Source organism: Anas acuta, chromosome 1 (assembly GCF_963932015.1).
Source record: "Anas acuta chromosome 1, bAnaAcu1.1, whole genome shotgun sequence".
Lineage (NCBI taxonomy): Eukaryota > Metazoa > Chordata > Aves > Anseriformes > Anatidae > Anas > Anas acuta.
Genome location: NC_088979.1, coordinates 89,861,188 through 89,880,385, shown reverse-complemented (window position 1 = coordinate 89,880,385; position 19,198 = coordinate 89,861,188). Strand labels below are relative to the sequence as shown.

At 42.5% G+C, this 19,198-nt stretch overlaps 1 protein-coding gene across 3 annotated transcripts in view; it reads left to right on the top strand.

Moving 5' to 3' along the window:
- Positions 1–19,198, top strand: part of POLA1 (DNA polymerase alpha 1, catalytic subunit) — a 198,880-nt gene that overhangs the window by 48,244 nt on the left and 131,438 nt on the right. The window lies entirely within an intron of this gene.

Below are 19,198 nucleotides of genomic sequence, written 5' to 3'. Positions count from 1 at the left end.
TAGGGAACGTACATTTAGGATGTCCGACTCTATGCAATTTATGGGTACAATGAGGAACCAGCATCTATCTCAGATTGGCCATTGAGGCTAGTGGAGTAAAAAAAAAAAAAAAAAAAAAAAAAAGATTAAAAACCACACAAAACACCCCTTTTTGAGTTTAAATGGAGCCATATAGGATTATATGATGTATGTTTTTAGGGTCACGGGTAGATGACTCAGTCCTGGCTTTCAATTTTCCATTGCCATGCAGTACATTGCACACCGCTTCAGTTTTGCTCTGCCAAGTCTTGAAGCATTTGTGTTGTAGGGATTTTCTGCTGTGGCAAAGACCATCATGCAGTAAGAAGGGCTCAGAAGCAAAATTCTGTGTATATCTGCTGACCCCAATGCACGTGGTTCAGTTTGGTATCTGTTACTCACCTCCTCCTCCTTTGTCCCACAAATCCTCTTAAGTGATCAGTGTCTTGTGTGTGTTGGTGCAGATTCAATGTCACTGCAGTTAGCATTGAGTGAGTCATGCTGGGTTCTTAGTTAATTTCATGAGAATGAAGGTGCGGAGAGATGCAGCTCTGTGCAGCTGTTGGGTGGATTTCCCAACATTTGAGTTCAAGCAAGATCATACGTCTTGCTTCTAAAAGTTACATTGCTGCTCAGCTTGAAGGCACGGGTGTGAAGTAGAGCCTGTTTAGTAAAAGGGGGGCCACAAAAATGATGATGAGAGACTGTATCACCTCCTTTGAGGAGAAGTTGAGAGAGCTGGGACTGTTCAGCCAAGAGGAGAGGAAGCTCAGAGTGAGTCTCATCAATGTCTATAAAGACCTGAAGGGAGGGTGCAAAGAAGGTGGAGCCAGGCTCTTTTCAGTGGTGCCCAGTGCCAGGACCAGAGGCACAGGGCACAAACAGGAGCCCCGGAGGCTCCCTCTGAGCACCAGGCAGCACTTCCGTGCTGGGTGTGTGACAGAGCGCTGGCACAGGCTGCCCAGAGAGATGTGGGGTCTCTGGAAAAAAAACATGGAAAAAAGCTGGTTGCTGAGAGCAAGTTGAGAAGTCAGCATTGCTTGCTGAGACAATACTGGGGAAGGAGGGAGGGGGTGGGGAGAGAGAGAGGTTGTGTTAGTGGTGCAGGCATCTGCAGCAGACATCACTTAGACCTTTTTCTTTGGAGGAGATGTTTTCTCTTTGATTCAGATGCCATGCACAGGGACAGGGAGATGTGTAAAACTGGGCTCAAGCAGAGGTACCTTTGTGAAGAGGGATGAGTTGCAAGGAGGGGTCCCTGTGAGGCTGGTGGCTGACAGCAGTGCCGTCACTAGGGGCTGTGCTGTCCCACTCTGTTAAATCCTGAGAAAGTGGGTGGCTTGGAGAAGGTGTGCTCTTTGGGTCTTTGTTCTTGTCTGTAGTTTAAGATAATGTTTATATCTTTACAAAATTCAGACTCTTCTGGGGATGTGGTAAGTATCCCTTTTGCTAATGTATTCGTAAATATGAATCACCTCTTCTTATTCAACATCATTTAGTTTCACCATTCTGGGTGATTGTTTAAAAAATAGTTCTTATGAGCATCTGCTTATTTTATTCCTTGCATAGAAGAGTGTTGGGGTTTTGGTATCTTTCTAGCACATGATTCTGAACTGATAGGTAGACTTCAGGCTTAATTTGTGACTTGCGTAGGTTTTGGTACAGGATCACAGTGTGATGGTATATTTCTTGATGCAAAATAGCTTTTATAACTAGTGAACCCATGCAACTTTAATTTGAAGAGCTGTGGAACAGAAAATATTTTAAATTGATCTGTGTGTGCGTCACTAGCTTTTGTGGACATGTTTGCATATCAAAAACTTCTAGCATAGTAGTTAGTAGGACACCACCCTGTAAAAGACATGATCTTCAGTGTATGAACGAAGTTAGGACTTCAGACAAAACTCATCTTTTGTTGGACTGTGTTGCCATTTACATTATCAGTACTTAATTCGAAACTGTACAATTTCTGCAAGATAAAACATCATGTCAGTTAGATTCAGTTTCACTGAGGACAACTCATTTCCTTCAAAAATGTCTTCATGTACAAGTTGACTATCTAAAAATATAAATCATCCCCCTTACTACAGTCAAAATCTAGAACAAAGTTGCTATAATTCTGTAACTTCATTTTTTTCTCCTTCCACATCCTTCCTTTTCTTTTACCTTAAGATACTGTTGTCAGGCATTAATTCTTGAGGTGATGCTTTGACTTGTATGTATTAGCATATTGTTATAGGATAATTTAACCATGTCACTGTAGCATATGATGTTCCAGATACTGATTGTTTGACTTTTTTTTTTTTTAGGTAGCTCTTTTGTGGTTTTGCTTTTGTTTTCAGCGTTCAGAATAGTAAGAAAGAATAAATAACTAAAGGAATTAATGAAGAGCTAATGACTTACAGAAGAAGCATATGTAATAAATACACATCTCAATGGGGAGAAAAAAGGCAAGAAAGATGACACTGACTCTGGGGATGGGTGGTGCTTTTTTGGCAGAGGGAGAATTTGGAGCAGTTCTGAAGTACTTTTACACGTATAAGGAGACTGGAGGGCTGTTGGACAACTGGATTTTGTTTCTTGCTGATTTACCTTCCCTACAAATTCTTAATTGTCTTAATAGCTCTTTATCCCTCCTATCTCCCCCCCCCCCCTTTTTTTTTTCCCTAAAGCGTTAGATGTCTTCAGTTCCAAAGCATTTACTTTGTGTGTTTCCAGTCACTTTCCAGATTTACCATCATCTCTGTTTTTTGGCCTGTCTGTATTGCTTATAAATCATTGTGGGAGCCCTGAAAGAAGTTCCCAGAGGTGTTGTGTGAGGCTCAGCTCTCGCCCCAGCCTGAGTCAAAACAGTGTGCTTGAGGTGAGGGCAGAGGGAGGGGTGTGGGAGGGTGAGGGGAGGAGGACACTGGGGCTGAGCAGCACCCACCTGGCTGCTCCAAACTGGCTTTTGGTTCAGGAGGCCTGAAATGGGAGTGCCTGGCCAGTTCCTGGTTCCCTTTCTGAAGTCAAAAGGGAATGCAAAGCAGATCTGGTTTGTCAGTGAGCTTCGGGAGCTCCTTGCAGCGTGTCGGGTGCTGCTGGCCGGAGGAGCCACTTGCTGCACGGGAGCAAGGAGCTGCCTTTCCCCCAGGAGGGGTGCGTTTTGTTCGGAGGTGTCTCAGGACATCCCAGCTGTTCTGCTCTCACTGGGCTGTGTTCAGCAGCAAGCACGTGCCCAAGGGCTCATTTTATACTTTCTGCAGCTCTAACAGCGTGGCTGAGGCCCTTGCTAATCATTCCCTAACCAAACCCGTCGCTTTGAGTTGCCATTTCCTAGCTTCTTGCTTGTGTGGATAGAACATAATCTCACAGGCTGCGGTGTCCTTGAACCTGCCCTCCCCTTTCCAAAGGGAAGAATGAGAAGCCTTTGAGCAGCTTAAGTGTCGGCCGACTCGCAGCTGACAGGAAACCGATCTGCTGCCTGGCCCCTCTCGGCGCAGGCTGGCTCGCCACTGGTGGCATGTGGCAGGGTGACAGTCAGGCTCCCCCGGCCCGCACCCCACCACGCAGACCCCACGGGGGAGGTTGGGGTGAGCGCTGTGGGTCGGGCAGCACGCCGGATCCCATCCCCTTGTTGCCCCAGCCAGGTGGAGTTCAGCTTCAGCATGGTGGGAGATGACTGCCTGTCCCAAAACGCTGCAGCCGCTGCCACAGCTGTCTGTCCTGTCAGAGCCGTGGCTCGTCTCGGGGTTAAAGGGTGACAAAAACTGCAGCTAACTTGAGATGATTGATGGTGGAAAAACTAATTAGCGAGCGAGGGCAATTAATTTGATCGCGTGTAGCTTGGTTTCTCTTCCAGGTTTTGAAGAACTTTGCTTGGGAACTGCTATGCTATCCGTTACTTTGTTTATAATTGAAGTCGGTATGTGTTTTCAAGAGGGAAAGACGGGGTAACGCTTCATAGGCAAGGCTTGAATTTAATCCCAAAGAATCCCTGTGTGATCTCCAAAGGGGAGCAGCATTCTCCAAGCTTGGGGTGGAAGCATCAGATTCCCGTGTGAACTTTTCAGGTGAGGTACCTTGTGGTAGAGGCAGAAGCTCATTGTCCATGCTCTATTAAGGAGGATGGTTTTTTTTTGGAGTTAAGGAGGAAAAAGAGCTCCTAACATTAAAAGGGTGTCCTGGTAGCGTTACTTCAATTGCTGATGACCAGACAATGTGTTTCCACTTTGGTCCCCGCTGCCGAAGTGTAATATAATTATTTGTATTAGACACCAGCCACCTGTTAATATCGTTCTCGTAAAGGTCATTGTGTGGTGCCTTGCTGTCTGAATTTAACGGCCCTGGATCAGGTTTGTTGGTCCCTCCTTTGTGTGACACCGGACAAGTGTCTGTGGGGAAGGAAGGAATGTGAACCCGACACCCGGCCGGCCGGGGGAGCCGACCGGCTTCTCCCAGCTATTGTCGGGCCGCCGGGCCTGGGCTGGTGACAAATCACAAATGTGTGGTGCCACAGACGGGGAGAATACATTTCCCGAGAGAGGCAGGCAAGTGGATGTAAGCACAAACTTGGTGGTTGAAGAGGGGCACGACTCGGCCAGGCCTGACCCGGGCTGCCACCGCAGGGGAGGGCAGGGCTTTGCTGCCCGGCTAACGCCACAGAAGAAAGCGAGGTGGAGATATTGTAACTGCGCCTGGTGACAACGGGCGGGTGCTTGATCGGCTATTTTTAAGCTCGTGGCGTTGGCAGTTCCCTTTAATCCCAGTGTTGGATTCATTTCTTAATGGCTGCACGGTGACCTGAAAACGCCAAGTGGTGGCTAGTTGACTTGTTAGCTGATAACTCCGAACTCATTTTGGTCAACGTAAGGGCGGCGCGTGTTTAGCTCGAGCTTTCGCCCTCCCTCCCTGAGCTGGGCTCACCTTCTGGGAGAGGTGGCTGCAGGTAGGACTTGCTGGGGATGAGCTCCTTCCCTGCCTGCACCCGGGGAAGGCAGCAGATGCGAGTGGCTGCCGCTGCGGCAGGGGCTCAGCTGACTGACTTGGCTTGCAAATTTGCAGCAAATGAAAGCCTCAGCTGCCAAAAGAACAAAACAAAGCACCTGGTTTCCCACATGGCGGAGGACATTCCAGCGCTCGCAACGAGGGCATGCTGGCTTGAAGCCATCCAAGTCCCAGTGTCATTAGTAACCACTACTAGCGGGAGGATTGAATTGCCGCCTGAGAAAGAGCAAGGGCTCTCAGAGTCGTCGCTGCCATTGAAAATATTCATATGGAGAACTCCATTACCGCCAATTTCATGAGGAATGAGGATCTCATTTTTGATCGGTTGCATATTTATTGGTTCAAACCGTCACAGCTTCATTATGCGTGTGTGGATAGCTCATTGTGTTTGTTTGGAACGGGTCATTAGGGTCTTCGAGCCTTCTGGCTTTATAAAAATCTAATTGATTATTTCTGCCCTGAAAGAGTTAATGAAGGATCACTCGTGGCTTTTAATTTTCAGCTAATTAAAAAGAAGTGCATGAAAGGCTGTTTTTGCCTTGGCACTCGTAGCTAAAAGTGCCAAATATAGGGTTGGGATTTTTTTGGTTTTTGTTTTTGTGGGTTTGGCTTTCTTCTTTTTGAGTTAAAGGGTGAGGAGGAGGGGGAAAAGTTCCATGTAAATCATCTAGCCATTAACCTAATGCGGTGGATTTATAAATCCTATTACTATAAGCCCTTTTCATTTCCACTGAGGCCTGACGTGTGCTTGATCCTGCTAATGTAAAATTCATTCTGTCTAAGTGATTACTGAAGGAAGACACTTTTAGTCAATTTTAATCAGATTGCTTGAAACTTGCTTGAATGCTGTTGTTAAGTAAGACATGGACACAGTTTGGCCATGTCTTAATTAGCCTTAGACCAGGAATCAATCAGCGAACCTTTTGACACCTAATACTTTGTGTTGGGGGGGGTGTGTGTGGAAATCCAGGCTGAGGGCTGAAAATACAGGGCTTGGAAGCAAGATTAGGATTGTAATTTGGCATTCTGGTTTTATGGTATGCTTGGCAATCCCTCACAGTGTGCAAGGCCTTTATGATGCAGCCCTCGTCGGTGTGTCAGTGTTGAGGCCGGTGGGGTGCTTCCCGTAGCCCATCATAAATTCCTGTCTCCCCAGCAGGAGCAGCAATTGGAGTATTTTTCTGAAGCTGCTTCTGCTCCAAGATAGATCTGTTATTTTGGCGGAGGGGGGCAGGGGACATCTGATCTTAAAACGTTGTACCCTCCTATTCTCAGACCCTTACTGGCAACGACTGAAGTGAATTCATGGGACAGCTACGCTTTTGGACAGAGCCGTCCCTATTTTTCTAGAGGGAGACATTCTTCTGGAAGATGCCTGCCTCATAAGCCCCTCATCTGTAGCTTGCTGTTGAGATCAGAAGTGCTTTTTGTGAAACATCATCCTTTAAATGACCAATAAACAATCTGGCTGTTTTTAATCTTCCTCCTAGATCATTACCTTCCTAACGGTCTTGGTTCTGACACGAGCCTCACACTGACTTTCATTCCATGTTAGTTTACCCAATTGTGAAGACTTCTTAACTGTTCTCACAGGTGGAATTTTGTTTTTTTTAGGAGCAACTTTTGAGTATTTTCTCTTAATGTACAAACCACTTCCTTTCATTACCAAGATGTTTGGCGAACTTCTGTCCCTAAAACAATCCCGTAGAAGTCTTGGTCGTTGTTTTTCTACTGTTGCTTAGGGTGTGTTCTATAGCACAGTGCAAAGCTTTGGGAGAAAATGATGCTTGAAGGGTATGGGAAATAATAACGTTTAACAGCACAGACAGCAGATGATCTCTCAACATAGGCAACATAATTTGCAGATCCCAACTGCAAGCATGCTGGGGACATCTGCATGCAGTGCTGGGGGTATGGCGCTGTAAGCAGAGACCCTGGCTGAAGACAGGCCCCGATAAACAGCCTCACAGACTGGGGATTTGGTTCTGCTGATGCACGAAGCTACCTACCTGAAGATTTTGTTTTTAAACTTGGAAATTCAACCACCAGTGGCGTCAGCAAATTCTTCTCAAAAGTCAATCTAGAAGTCTGTATGCTACCGGGCTTTGTGGGTTGTCTTTATTACTTGACTTCCAGGCAATTTAAGTATCTTTTCTCCTCTATCTAACCTGTTAAATTACCTCTCTCTCTCTCTTAGGGTGAGTGTACCTCATTTATTCAAATATTACTTGATGATATGACTGCAAACACATGTGGAAGAGAGCGGGGAACATGTTTTTTTTTGCTTGATTTGAATGCCTCTTTGTCTTCTGTTTTCTCTTTCGTACTGTTACTGTTGGTCTGCCAGGTGTGCCTTTTTGAATGAAAATGAGAAACTTATTTAGTGTAGAACTCTTCCAGTGTTGTTGGGGAGGCTTATTTGAAAAGCTTTGAAATTAGATGTTAATTACCTTTCTCCTCTACTGGATAATCTTCTATACTTTATCAGAGTAAGAATAATCTTCTATACTTTAATCAAATAAATATTCAAATAGTTTGAATTTGCTGTATTTCAGCTTTGTGACGGTTTTCTTATGTGATAGATTGTAGCAGAGCAACTGTTCATGAAAGGGAAAAGTGAAACAGAAAAATTGTAGTAGTTCAGGTGGATGGGACGTGTGAGCCATTGCAGACGTACAGTTAACTGTAGCTGATCTGAATAACAGAGTGGTAATAGGCTAGTAGATGAACTGTCAAGGTTCACTTCAGCCTTTTTTTCTTTCCTTTTTTCTCTTTAAGATTGTAGCTGCCAGTGTATATGATCATAAGCTTGAGAAAGGTGTAACGAGTTCTGTTCTATGTAATATTTTGGGATATTTTTATTGACCGCTGTCAGATTGCGGTTGGTTCATGACTTTGAATCTGAAATTATCATCTTCTTATAAATGCTGATGTGTACATATGGTCGAAATAAATGTCTAGGTTAATAAACACAACGGACCTAAGGATACACTACCTATAGCATGACCTATAAAAGGGAACAAATGTCTCTTACTGGTTGTATTTCATGTATTTATGTATATCTCCTGGGAAAATCTCTTATTCTGCAGCTATTTGGGTCACGCTAAAATTAGTGTTACCTATGCCTGAAAGCAGAGCATTGGCATGGAGGCTGGTCAGCAGGGTCTTTTTCCAAGCAGATTTAATATCGTCTTGAATAAGTTAGAATACGTATTTATATATGTTTTTAGTACTTGATGTTCTTCCACTCTCTAAAGGAAATGTACGTAGACTTATTATGGTCGTTGTATTATTTTAGTGGTAAGACCGTTCTGTTTTTTAAGTTCAAACCAGGTCTTAGAGTGCGAGAGAATTCCTAGAGATTTCCATTCCTATACTGGATCCCAATCATTCCTTATGTTTCTTTTTTTAATGTGTTTTAGCCACCTGCAATAATCTAAAGGCATTAAAAAGCAGTTTGGATTTTAGTCACTTTGCATCAATAACAGCAGTGGACGAAATCAAGCTACTGTTGACCAGTGCTTGTGCTTAGATTATTATGTTGGCACTAAAACTTCTCTCAAGGCCCTGCAGGTCTCATTTCAGACATAATTCTAATGAGGATATTGAATGACTGCTGTGACAATAATGTAAATTAGTGCTGGTGCCTTCTATTGAAACTGAAAAGTAGGAGCAAGAGTGAGCTTTGAAAGGAGGCTTCTTTGGCATATGAGTGAAAGCTGAGATTTTTATTAATGATTCAAACTCCAGTAACGAGAAGTAGGAAAGCTCGTTAGGTATGTTTTTAGATTAAACAAAACCTTTAGGTTGTGATGTTCTTTCTTTAACTGAATTTGTGGGATGAAGAATTTAAATGAAAATTTCCAAAGTCAAAGATTGATTGAGTTAAAGTATGTAGCACAAAATCAATCCTGTCAAATTGTAGGGAAATAAGAGAGAGATTTATAAACATTGTTAATGTTTTAGAAAGCTAGTTTTGTGCAAATGTGTTTTGAATTCTTTACAAATGAGATAACAGTAGGTCTAAATGACAAATTAAGGATTTAAAAAATAATCAGCATGCCTCTCTCACAGTAATGGATTTATGGAGGTAGTATGCTTTAGTTGCGTTTGTAATTAATTTTTTTCTATCATTAGAGCAGAAATGTATTCCCGTTGAGCAATATTATTTTAGGTGGATTGAACGAGTGGTAACACCCCGCTACTTTAATCTGATAGGTGGCTGAAAGTCAGTTTTTGGTTTGGGTTCCTAGCGGGTCACGTTGAAAGGTTAACTACATTTGTTTGTTTTCCTAGTCTTAATATCTCCATTCTCTGTACTACTAACAAACAAATCCACATCCTGTGGCATCGGATAATGACATCTTAACCACTTGGTTCCATCAGCAATAAAGCCGTACTGCTATTAGTGTGTAATCCCTAAATACCGAAATGAGCTGTACACGCAGTGCTAAACAACAGACCGACACATAAAAGTCACTTCTGAAACTGTCATTTCTTCACATGAGTCCAAAGTCCTCAAAAAATAATTCAAATACTTTGATAAGCCTCTAACTTAGTTCTGTTTTTGAAAACAGTGCAGGTGTCCTCTGTTGTGAGACAGGCTGTTGAACAGACAAATGGTATTAAAAATGCTGTGGACTGCTATTTCAGGTTTATTGTTCAACCAGCTGACCATTAACTGAGGCAGTCTTGAAGACTGAAAAGAAGGTGGGCCCTTTGAGGAATTGGCCTGAAGCTCAGCTTTTCTCAGCGTACTCAGAAAATGGTGTCACCCAGCATGTTCCTGTTTCTATGAGAGCCCTGTGACATCAAATACTGTTCATACATAGCTCCTTTAAGTGCTTGTAAGATGCTTGCTACTGTGGTTGTGGGGATAGGCAGTAGTTTCCATTGGCATGGACTCTTTTTTTTTTTTTTTCCCCCTGTATGTCCTTATAGGAAAAATCTGGGAGATGAAGTTGCCCCAACCAACACAGCCCGTAGTTCCTCTTGCTAACTTACAGTAGCAAGCCCCGTTTAACAGGCAAGTTAGGATTGTTAATTAGTAATTTTATTTTGTAGTAAATTTAAAAGTAGAAGAACAAACTTTTTAAATTACTTTGTTTTTTTTTTCTTCCACATTAAGATCTTGGTGTGTGACAGAAATTAGCCATGTACCTTAAAACCACCTGGTAGCCCACTATTTCTGACATTTTATGTCAGAAGCATGGCTTTTCCAGGGGCAAGAGGGTCTTTTATGTCCTCAAGAACCCCATATTTTTTTTGGGGGGGGTAGTGGGAAGCAGACAGAATTCAGGAAGCTCATTTTAAAGAAATGAGTGTGGCTGGCTGGCAGAGGTGCTCAGAAGCTCTTTCTGTCTGTGTCCAGGTCAGCTTCATCAAGTGCTGTACAGAGGTCACACTGAACAAATAGGAAATCTGATTGAGACTTCGTGTTATTAACCATGCATGTTCCTAGTTGTCTTTTCACATCCTTGGAGCAATCACTAGGTCCTGCCTGAAGCAGAAAAGGTTAAGTGTCCCACTGAGGGTGGAAAATGGATTTATTTCTCTGATACCACCTAAGAAGGCAGTTCAGAGCTGCCACAGGGGCTAGTCTGAAGAGACTGGAGGAGCCCCAGCAGTGCAGTGCCTGGTCCTTGGACACACTGGGGGTGCTACCTGCCCTACTCCTGGTTTTTCACTACTTTAATCAGTCCAAATGTGACTGTGAGTTTCTGAGACTTCAGCAGTGTCCTGACCTTATTTATTCCTGACTGGGTATCTTGGTAAAATTTCCATTTGTTACCAGTGCTTATTTCATGCACGCTGAATATCTTTATTTGTTGTAACCAGCAAGGATGGCACAATGTCAGAAGACCAAGGTTCCTCTACTTGAAGCAACAGTTTTTCCCGGTCTCCAGTACTTTGTGTGTATGCTTCTACATGACAAAAAACTTGTTCAGTTACTTCTTTAATGCAGCAAGATTCATCTTGGAGTGTACTTATTTTTTTTTGCCTATTTGGGCAATCCTAAAGTGTTTTTTTTACTATATACTTTGCTTATTAAGAACAATTGTGGTCGCTGTAGCAGTCTGTGTACCCCAGATTGTTCTTCTACCTTTTACATTTGAGTAGCTCAGGGAAACCTGAACATCCCAGTGGAGTTAGGGCGCTGGATGTACAGGAATTTCTCCTTCCTTAATCGGAGAGGATTATAATGCAGCAGATCTGGAGTGAGTATTTTGGAGGCTTTTGGAGGCTTTGTTGGACTTGGTGAGATTCCTGTAGACCAGAAGCCATCTCCAGGCCACTGAGGCTCCACTGAGCGGCAGCGCAGCCCCCTGGCTCACCTCCTGGTTCTGCACTGCCCGCAGACTTGCTGAGGGCACGCCCTGCCCCATTGCCTGGTCACCACCACGGGCACCTCACAGCCCCGGGCTGGCATCCAGCCCCATGCGGCCACCTGCAGCTGGCCTCCAGATGGACGTGGTGCTGTGGGTCCCAGCCTTTCGAGCACAGCAGCTCAGCCAGCTGCCAGTGAGCACCGGGCTGCGGTGAGGCTGAGCAGCCTGTGCTTCCCTGGATAATCCTTCAAGGACTGGCTGAGGTTGGAGGGGACCTCTGGAGGTCGACGCCTTGCCCACCTTGAGGCTAGCAGTGACACTTCGTTTCTTCAGTCCTCAGGAGTCTCGCTGATCATTGTGTTTCCCACCATGTTTCAGTGGTCCCAATGAAATCCTAACCCTGTGGCTGCATGCCGACTTGTAGGTCTTCCTCTGTGTCTCCTATGGTGCCTACACGAGTACAGAGGCCCCCCAGAGAGGCACCCAGTCATGCTGATGCCTTGAGGAGGTGTGAGAGCTTTCCCCATAATGCTGTCCTGTAGGCACTCCCTTATTTATGTGGGCTTGAAAAGCACTCCTGTCAGCCCTGTCGTGTTCAATATAGAGTCCTTCCTATTCACTTCATGCCCCAGCCTTTGCTTCCCATCTTGATAGTTGGTGATGTTCTTCTGTCCCCATCAGTCCTAGTTCAAAGCTCTCCTTACCAGGTCGGGCAGCCTGTTGGCAAAGATCCTTTTGCCCCATGTAGTCAGATAAATCCTGCACTGTCTGAGCAACCCTTGATCCCTCAGCGAGGGTTGTGTGATCCTAAAAACCCAAACTCTGCTGGCAGCACCAGCGGTGAAGGATGAATGAGCATTGTTTAATTTTCTATAAACAACCGTCATATGTTGTCTAAATATATCTAATTTAATGAAGCAAAATTTATGCTGTATGAAAATCTTGCCTGACATTTAAGAAATTAGGTAAGAGAACTTTCTTTGGAGGCTAATTAGAGGCTAAAAACCATCTCTAAATCGAAATAGATGTTGTTTTGATAGACGACCACTTAGTCCTGATGAAAGAACAGCTTGGTTTTAAAACTGTTGAAACAACTTTCAAGGATTTTATGATGTACATGACATTCATACGCAGTGTTCATTACCAGCACCAGTGTGTCCTCTCACTGCAATAAAATTTCAGGATTGTTTTCAGTGAAATATACCTGTGTTTATACAGAGGTTGCTCTATTCAGTATACTTATTGCAAAAGTGCCTGTGATTCTTAAAGTAAAATTTTTTTTTCTTTTTTTTTTTTTTTCAGTAGAAGCCCTTTTTCTTTTAAGAGTACTCATCAGGTGGGAATTGGTTTGTTGTGGTTCTTACTGAAAGTACACAAATCAGTACAACTGTAGCAAAGTAATTCAGATTTATGTCCTGCCAGTCCACGCTCCCTTGTATCCTTAAGGGATCCTTCTTAAGACTGACCTTTCTTTTCATAATGAAATGTTCTTTAAGGAGTTGAAAGTGAGGGCAGAGGGCCTTCTAGAGTTGTAACTCCCATTGGACTCTCAAGGAATTTGTCATCATTTTGGATATGGCACTGAATTTATCCACTACTCAAAAATTAAAATATTCCTGTTTTCTGAGTTTCTTCACTAAATCTTGCAGACTAATAATAATTTGAGGTTGTTGAGTATTAGCCTTATTTCTCTTTGAAAAAGTATTTTCTTCCAATACTGAAGACAGACTGAGATCTACTCCTTGATCCTTTCTGTAGGAAAAGGATAGATGTATGCCTATGAGAGTAGCTTATCTGGGAAATGGGTAGGGACTTAAAGAGCTTACATTCTTGTCAGCTCAAGGTTGAGGGAAACATGCTTATATATTTGCAGAGCAGTCTGTAAAATTAAACGTACCATAAATCTGTTGTGAAGGGCTGTGTGGTTGTTCTTTCATATTCAGAAATAGAATTTGCTGTTACTTAAAGGAAAGTCTCTGCTCAGGTGTAAACCTGACTGGATTCTAACTTGTCTGACCAAACAGACTACACTGCTTTTGTAAGGAATTCATTTTAATTGTTTACTGTTCTTGTCATTTGTTGTTTGCATGTTTTTCTGGAGAAAGGCCGATTCTCAGTTGCTAAATTATGTTAAACCAGTTAAGTTTAGGTAACGAAGTAAAATGAACAAATGTTTAAACAGAAAGACTTCATTTTGCTAAAACACGTGCTGCTTTTTTTACTCCTAAGGAGGTTATACTTGTGTGTATTCATTTAAATATTGAATAGCTTAACACATGTTTTGGTTTTATTAGGAAATGGTAAATGAGGCTTGTCATATTCTTGTTTACTAGAAGTGCTTTTACTTGTGGTTTTGATAAACTTAGCTTTTGAGGTAGGTGCAATGTACTTGAAATGCACAAAAGGTTTCCTTGCATCTTCTAGCTAAGTACAAAATGTTCATCAAGCATAGATGTATTTAATGGATTTAAATAAAAAATTATTCAGAAGAGTTAATGAGCTAAAATTGGTTTGAGTACCATGTTCTTCAAGGGGCCCTAGGTGTTACAAATCTTGTTTTTATTTTCGTAGACTGAAATGGCGGGGGGAAGAACTTCGCTGCCTCTTTATTCGTGTTAGGTGGTCAGTTTTGAATGAGTTGGACAGAAAGAAAATAATGAGTGAGTGGGCTGTGAGACCCCGTGCTTCTCAGTTAACTGCCCGTGCTTCTGTTGCGTGGTTTCTCTGGCCACAGTCTTTGTGGACCTGAGAGTTACAAAATGCCCATGCCGTACAGGTTACTTTTGCAGTTTGTTAGCCACTCACATTCTATTCTTATTACTTTGAGAACCCAGAACTGGGCTAAGAGCTGGACCAGTTGGCTTCTATCCAGTCTAGTGTTCAGCTTTGTCACTGAGCGCTCAGTTTCTCCATTTCCAAGTTTTTAATTGAATTTCTAACAAAGAATCTTTTGGGTGCGGACTTCTTGTTTAGTGTCTTTTCTTTTTTCTTTTTTTCTTAGCTGTAGGAGTATGTGTCATTGTTTATCTTCTATCCTAGCACCAAACCAGTTCTTTAAAAATTGGTCAAATTTCACTTTGGTGTAGTATAATTTGTAATACATTGTGCAGAATGCCCAATAAGGGTGTAACTTCATAAAAAAATTAATTCTGTTTTTCTTGTTTTCTTCATTAAAGCTTACCACAAATACCTGAAGTGGAGGTATTGTAGAATTTTAAAGGTACATAATTGTTTCTGGCATCAAGGGAACATTGTCTTTGAGTTGTAATTTGATTCATATCATCCTCTTCAGTGTTTTACTGTCATCTTTGCGTTCCTTGTCAAAATGTGACAAATATACGCATGATTTTTGTTGTGTTCGGAGTGTTTCTAATGCTGCCTCTTTGTGCATGTTCTGTTGTTTGTGAGGCAGAAGATCCTACCTTTTGCTGTCATGTAAACGTGTCACTGATCTTTGTGTACATTGCTTCATGCCTTGGAGTCATTCTCCCTTTGGTTGTGGTGCACCATCCAGTTTTGGGTTTGTATATATTATCCAGCAAGGTCATGGTGTTGCCTGTCAACTTTGCTGGTGGAGTATGGACAGGTAGTTTCAGTGTTGCTGAAAAAAAAAAAAAAAAACATGGGAAGAAAAATTTTGGATGCACAGGGTGGTGTATTTCTGATGCTTTTGAGCTTATCTAAGACAACGTTTTGGGGAAATAAAACCTTGAATGCATTGTCTAAGTAAAGCAAATGCTCAATTGCATTTCTTTGAAACAAATGCATTTACCAGCTATTTGGATTGGGTCACTCTAACCCCACCAAATCAAGTCTGTTGTCTAATGAAAACACGGCACTGGGATGCTTCGTTCTCTGTGGCAAGCAAAGTTTCCGTCTTAGTTTCACTTTTTCTTATGACATACGTACCTTTTTGGCCTGTGATAGAAACCTTTTTTTTGAAAATCCTCCTTAAAAAAAGTCTTCTTGCAATATTCTGCAACAATAGTGTAGAGGCTACTTATCATAGTATAGTAACAAAGCTAATGAATGGGTTGTAAAAATACAGGGGTGCAGAAACGCTTATGTAGCCAGGTTAGGGGCAATGCGTACTGGAACACAGTTTTTTCTGTATGTTCATTCCTCTGTGTTGTGGGAAGTGCTGGCTAATATCAATGGTTAAAGCTGGTACCAGAAGTATTGCTGTGTAATTACGCAAATAAACACCTGGGGTGGAAACAAAATCTCAGGTCTACACGAGGTGACTACAGAATAGTCTTCAAAAATGCAATTTTTGTCAACGCCATACAAATGTTAGTTTTTCTCCTTGTGCAAAGCAAGAGAATAAATGATATTTCTTGCTATGCATCTGTGGTACAGCATTTTTGTAATCATTCTGGTCAGTCTTTTCAGCCTGATCGTCTTCATGAAGCAACCTTTCTGTTTCCTTATGCTTGTGGCCCTGGGAGTCTACAGAGAATTTGTACGTCTCCAGGAGAAATCTCTGCATTGCACTGCACGTTAGTTTTGTGCCCTGTTCTGTTGTAGCTCAGCTAGAAATCTTATTCTCACGTAAGCATCCTCTTGTCGGGAGATGCTCTTTAGTGGCTTTTAAGTAAGGTGTGTTTAAAACTACTTGATGCAATGGAAAAGCCGTTCCTTGTATATTTGTGGTTTTTTAATCATTCCCTTTCTTAAATCATGTTCTCATTTAATTAAGTAATCAGCGAGTTGGAGTCAAATTAGGACAGGATTTTGCATTTTGGTTTATTGTCTGCAACGGCAGTCTTTCCATTTCTGTCAACTCACTTTTCACGTGCGAGGGCACGGGTGTGTTGCTGGCCTCGCTTTTATGAGGAGAAAGTTAAAATGGAATTTCACAGATGTTGGCTGTGCGGGGAAGTTCACAGGTTTTCAGAAGTATATGTTTGCTGGGGGGAAGGGGCATGGCTGTACAGATGGGTTGCCAGGCAATTAATTCTTCCTACTTGGATTGCCTGCAATAGGAGACAATCCAGCTCTCATGAGCGGCGCAATATTATTTGCAAAAGGAAACTAACGAGTAACAATTTTCCTATTCTCTTCCTTATTTCTTCTGTCTTCCCAGCCTCGCCATAAACCTCCCTCCCTTTGCCGTGCGCTTCTGAGAAACTGCTCGTGATTGATATGATAGCAGTGCTGTCATTCTTCCTAACAAAAAAAAAAAGTCATTTTTATTCTAGGTATTTTAATAGAGTCCCATTAAGGATGTATTGCTGACTGAAATATTGGCGTGAAGGGCTCTCACTGAGCTGAGCCCAGGAATTAAGAAGTCAGGAAATCGGCTGCTGCATTGCAAAAGAACCTTGTGTGACACAGTATCTCCTGATTGGGGGGATCATTACTGCTATTATGACTCGACTTGCGTAGGAATTTTAAATTTCATCTGAATGTCAGTAATAACCCTCTTAGCAAATTATCCTGAATAAAATCACGAAGGCATTTTATATAATAGGTGTTGAATTACTGGATAGATTTGCTAATTAAATACTCTTTGTTCTGCTGCAGTTGACATTACAGGGTAAGATCTCGAACAATTATTCTCAACAGCTGTACTTTGTTAAGGGAAAAATTAACCACAAAGTTTATTTTTTTTATACTTGAAGTTGGCAGATTTTTTAAATGTGCTTGAAAAAAATTCCATCATCCAGTTGGTAATGAGAAGATAAATATGCAGGTGTTGCTGTGAAATCAGATAACTACCGACTGCCTTATTAATGAATTTTAGCAAGCCTTTATAACCTTCTGTTTTGTAGCTGTTGGCACTTACAAGTGATCTTCTGTCAGACCGGGTAGCACTAACATATGCCAGTCACTTGATGAAGCTAACTTGTCTGTGACCCTCTTGTAATTACCCACATCCTCTGCTGTCCTCAGAGACAATTGAGAAATGTTTTTTGCGCTGCCAAACCTTTTTTAGTGGGGGATAATTCTATTTTAAAAAATGCTATCTTTCTAACTATTTATAGATAGCTTTTTTTTTTTTTTTTTTTTTTAAAGGATGAAGGAGAAAATGCCAGAAATTATTGAGGGTAACAAATGTTAGGCCTTCTTTTCTCTGACACAAACTCTTATCTGTCCAGTGTGTTTAATTGTGCTTCAGTGACTCCCGTTTCCCCTTTGGAGCACTAAGGGAAAGATAAAACCTTCCTCCGTAGGAGTTATCTAATAAGTGAGAGAAGAGGGATGTGGGGGGGTGAATAAGCTAGAATTTTAATGACTGCGTGTGAAATTTGGTGTCATGTAGCAGTGACACATGTCTCCAGAAAAATTTCCAAACCCCGTGTAAAGGTGGTGGGGCAGTGCCATCCGAATCACTTGTTAGAAATGGGGGAGCGGAATATCCTTTTAAAGCTTTTGGTTAAAATGGAATCAGATGGACCCGAGCACGTATGGCATGGACAGAATCTGCCACTCAGACCCATCATTTTCCTGTTCCTCAGTTCTCTGCTCTGTGTCTAGGTGGAAGGTTGAGGCCAGCACAGTGTTCTGCAAGTTGGGACTTTAAGCAGTGTTCAGGCATCATTTTTCTTTCCTCATCCCTGCTAATTCCTACTGTTTAGCTCCCTGTCGCGGACTTCCTGATGACTAGTTGCAATTGTCTTTTTGGCAAATATGGCCAAGTATTTAACGTATGAAAAAAACAACTAAAATTTAACAGGGTTGTTAAATTTAATATAATCTGTTAAAATGGTGCATTGCCTGACTATCTTTAAAGCTGGAGTACCAAACTGTGCAGAATGACCTAACAGCCTCTGATTTGTCTTTGCTATAACACGTGCTTCAGAGTCATCCTCTTTAAGAAGTTAAACATATGCCAGTAGCAGGACTAGCTGAAAAACCACTGAGGTTTACGCTGAGAGGGGAGGGTAAGGACTGAAACCAGGGAGCAGGGACTAAACAAGTGGAGCCTGGAACCACGTGCCACAGCACCTGGATGCTGGCAGGACAGGAAACGGGGAAAAGAGTGGGAATGTGGCCATGTGCCTGAAGGAGTGGAGCAGGTGTTGGAGGAGGGGTGAGAAAAGAAGGGTTTTGTGGAAAGGAAGAATGAGATCAGACCTAAAGTGGAATGTAAGAATTGAGAGAAAGTACAGGAAACTGGGAAAGGGTGGGAAGATAAATTAGGGAAGCATGGGAATTAGGGTAAGGAGGGATAGGGAAGGGGATTTTGTAGAGGTGAGCCTAGAGTATACGAGGCAGGGAGTTGAGTCTTGGAAGTGGAGAAGTGAAGAATGTAGTTGGAGGTGATGTAGTTAGAGTGCAGTGAAAGCACAACTTTCACATCCAGCCCACAGAGCTGCTTTTGCTCTAATTGGTTAACCAGGAGGGTTTAACCACACTGATGCAACTGCAGCACAGAGTAAACAAACCTGGACCGTGTTTGAACAAGCCATCCTGGATACATGTAAAAGGTCACCTGGAACAGGACCAAGCGCAAAACAGACCAGGCACTTAAATGCTTGCCCAACCTTTCACACAGCTCCGCAAACTTCACCAATCCTTGGTGCTGCAGCTACGCTTTCCTCTTCATCATATTAATTTTCCTTGGTCGTTAACTGCGCTGCGGTGGTGTCTTGGCTTCAGATGATAAACTCTTCTGCCCCTCTCCAGTATGCTGACCTGTGTTGGAGATGGGGACAGTACCCTACTTGTGTGAGGTCTTTATAGCTATTGATGAAGTTCAAAGAATTTCTATTCAGAGGATTCAGGGACCTTGGAATGCGCTTGTGGCTGAGGAACAAACCTGGTTACACACAGGTGTGCCCACTGATTCAACATCAGTGCCCTATCTGTGCCCCAACTCCCTGTCCCATTTCTGGTTTCCTCAAGGAGTTTGCTTCTTA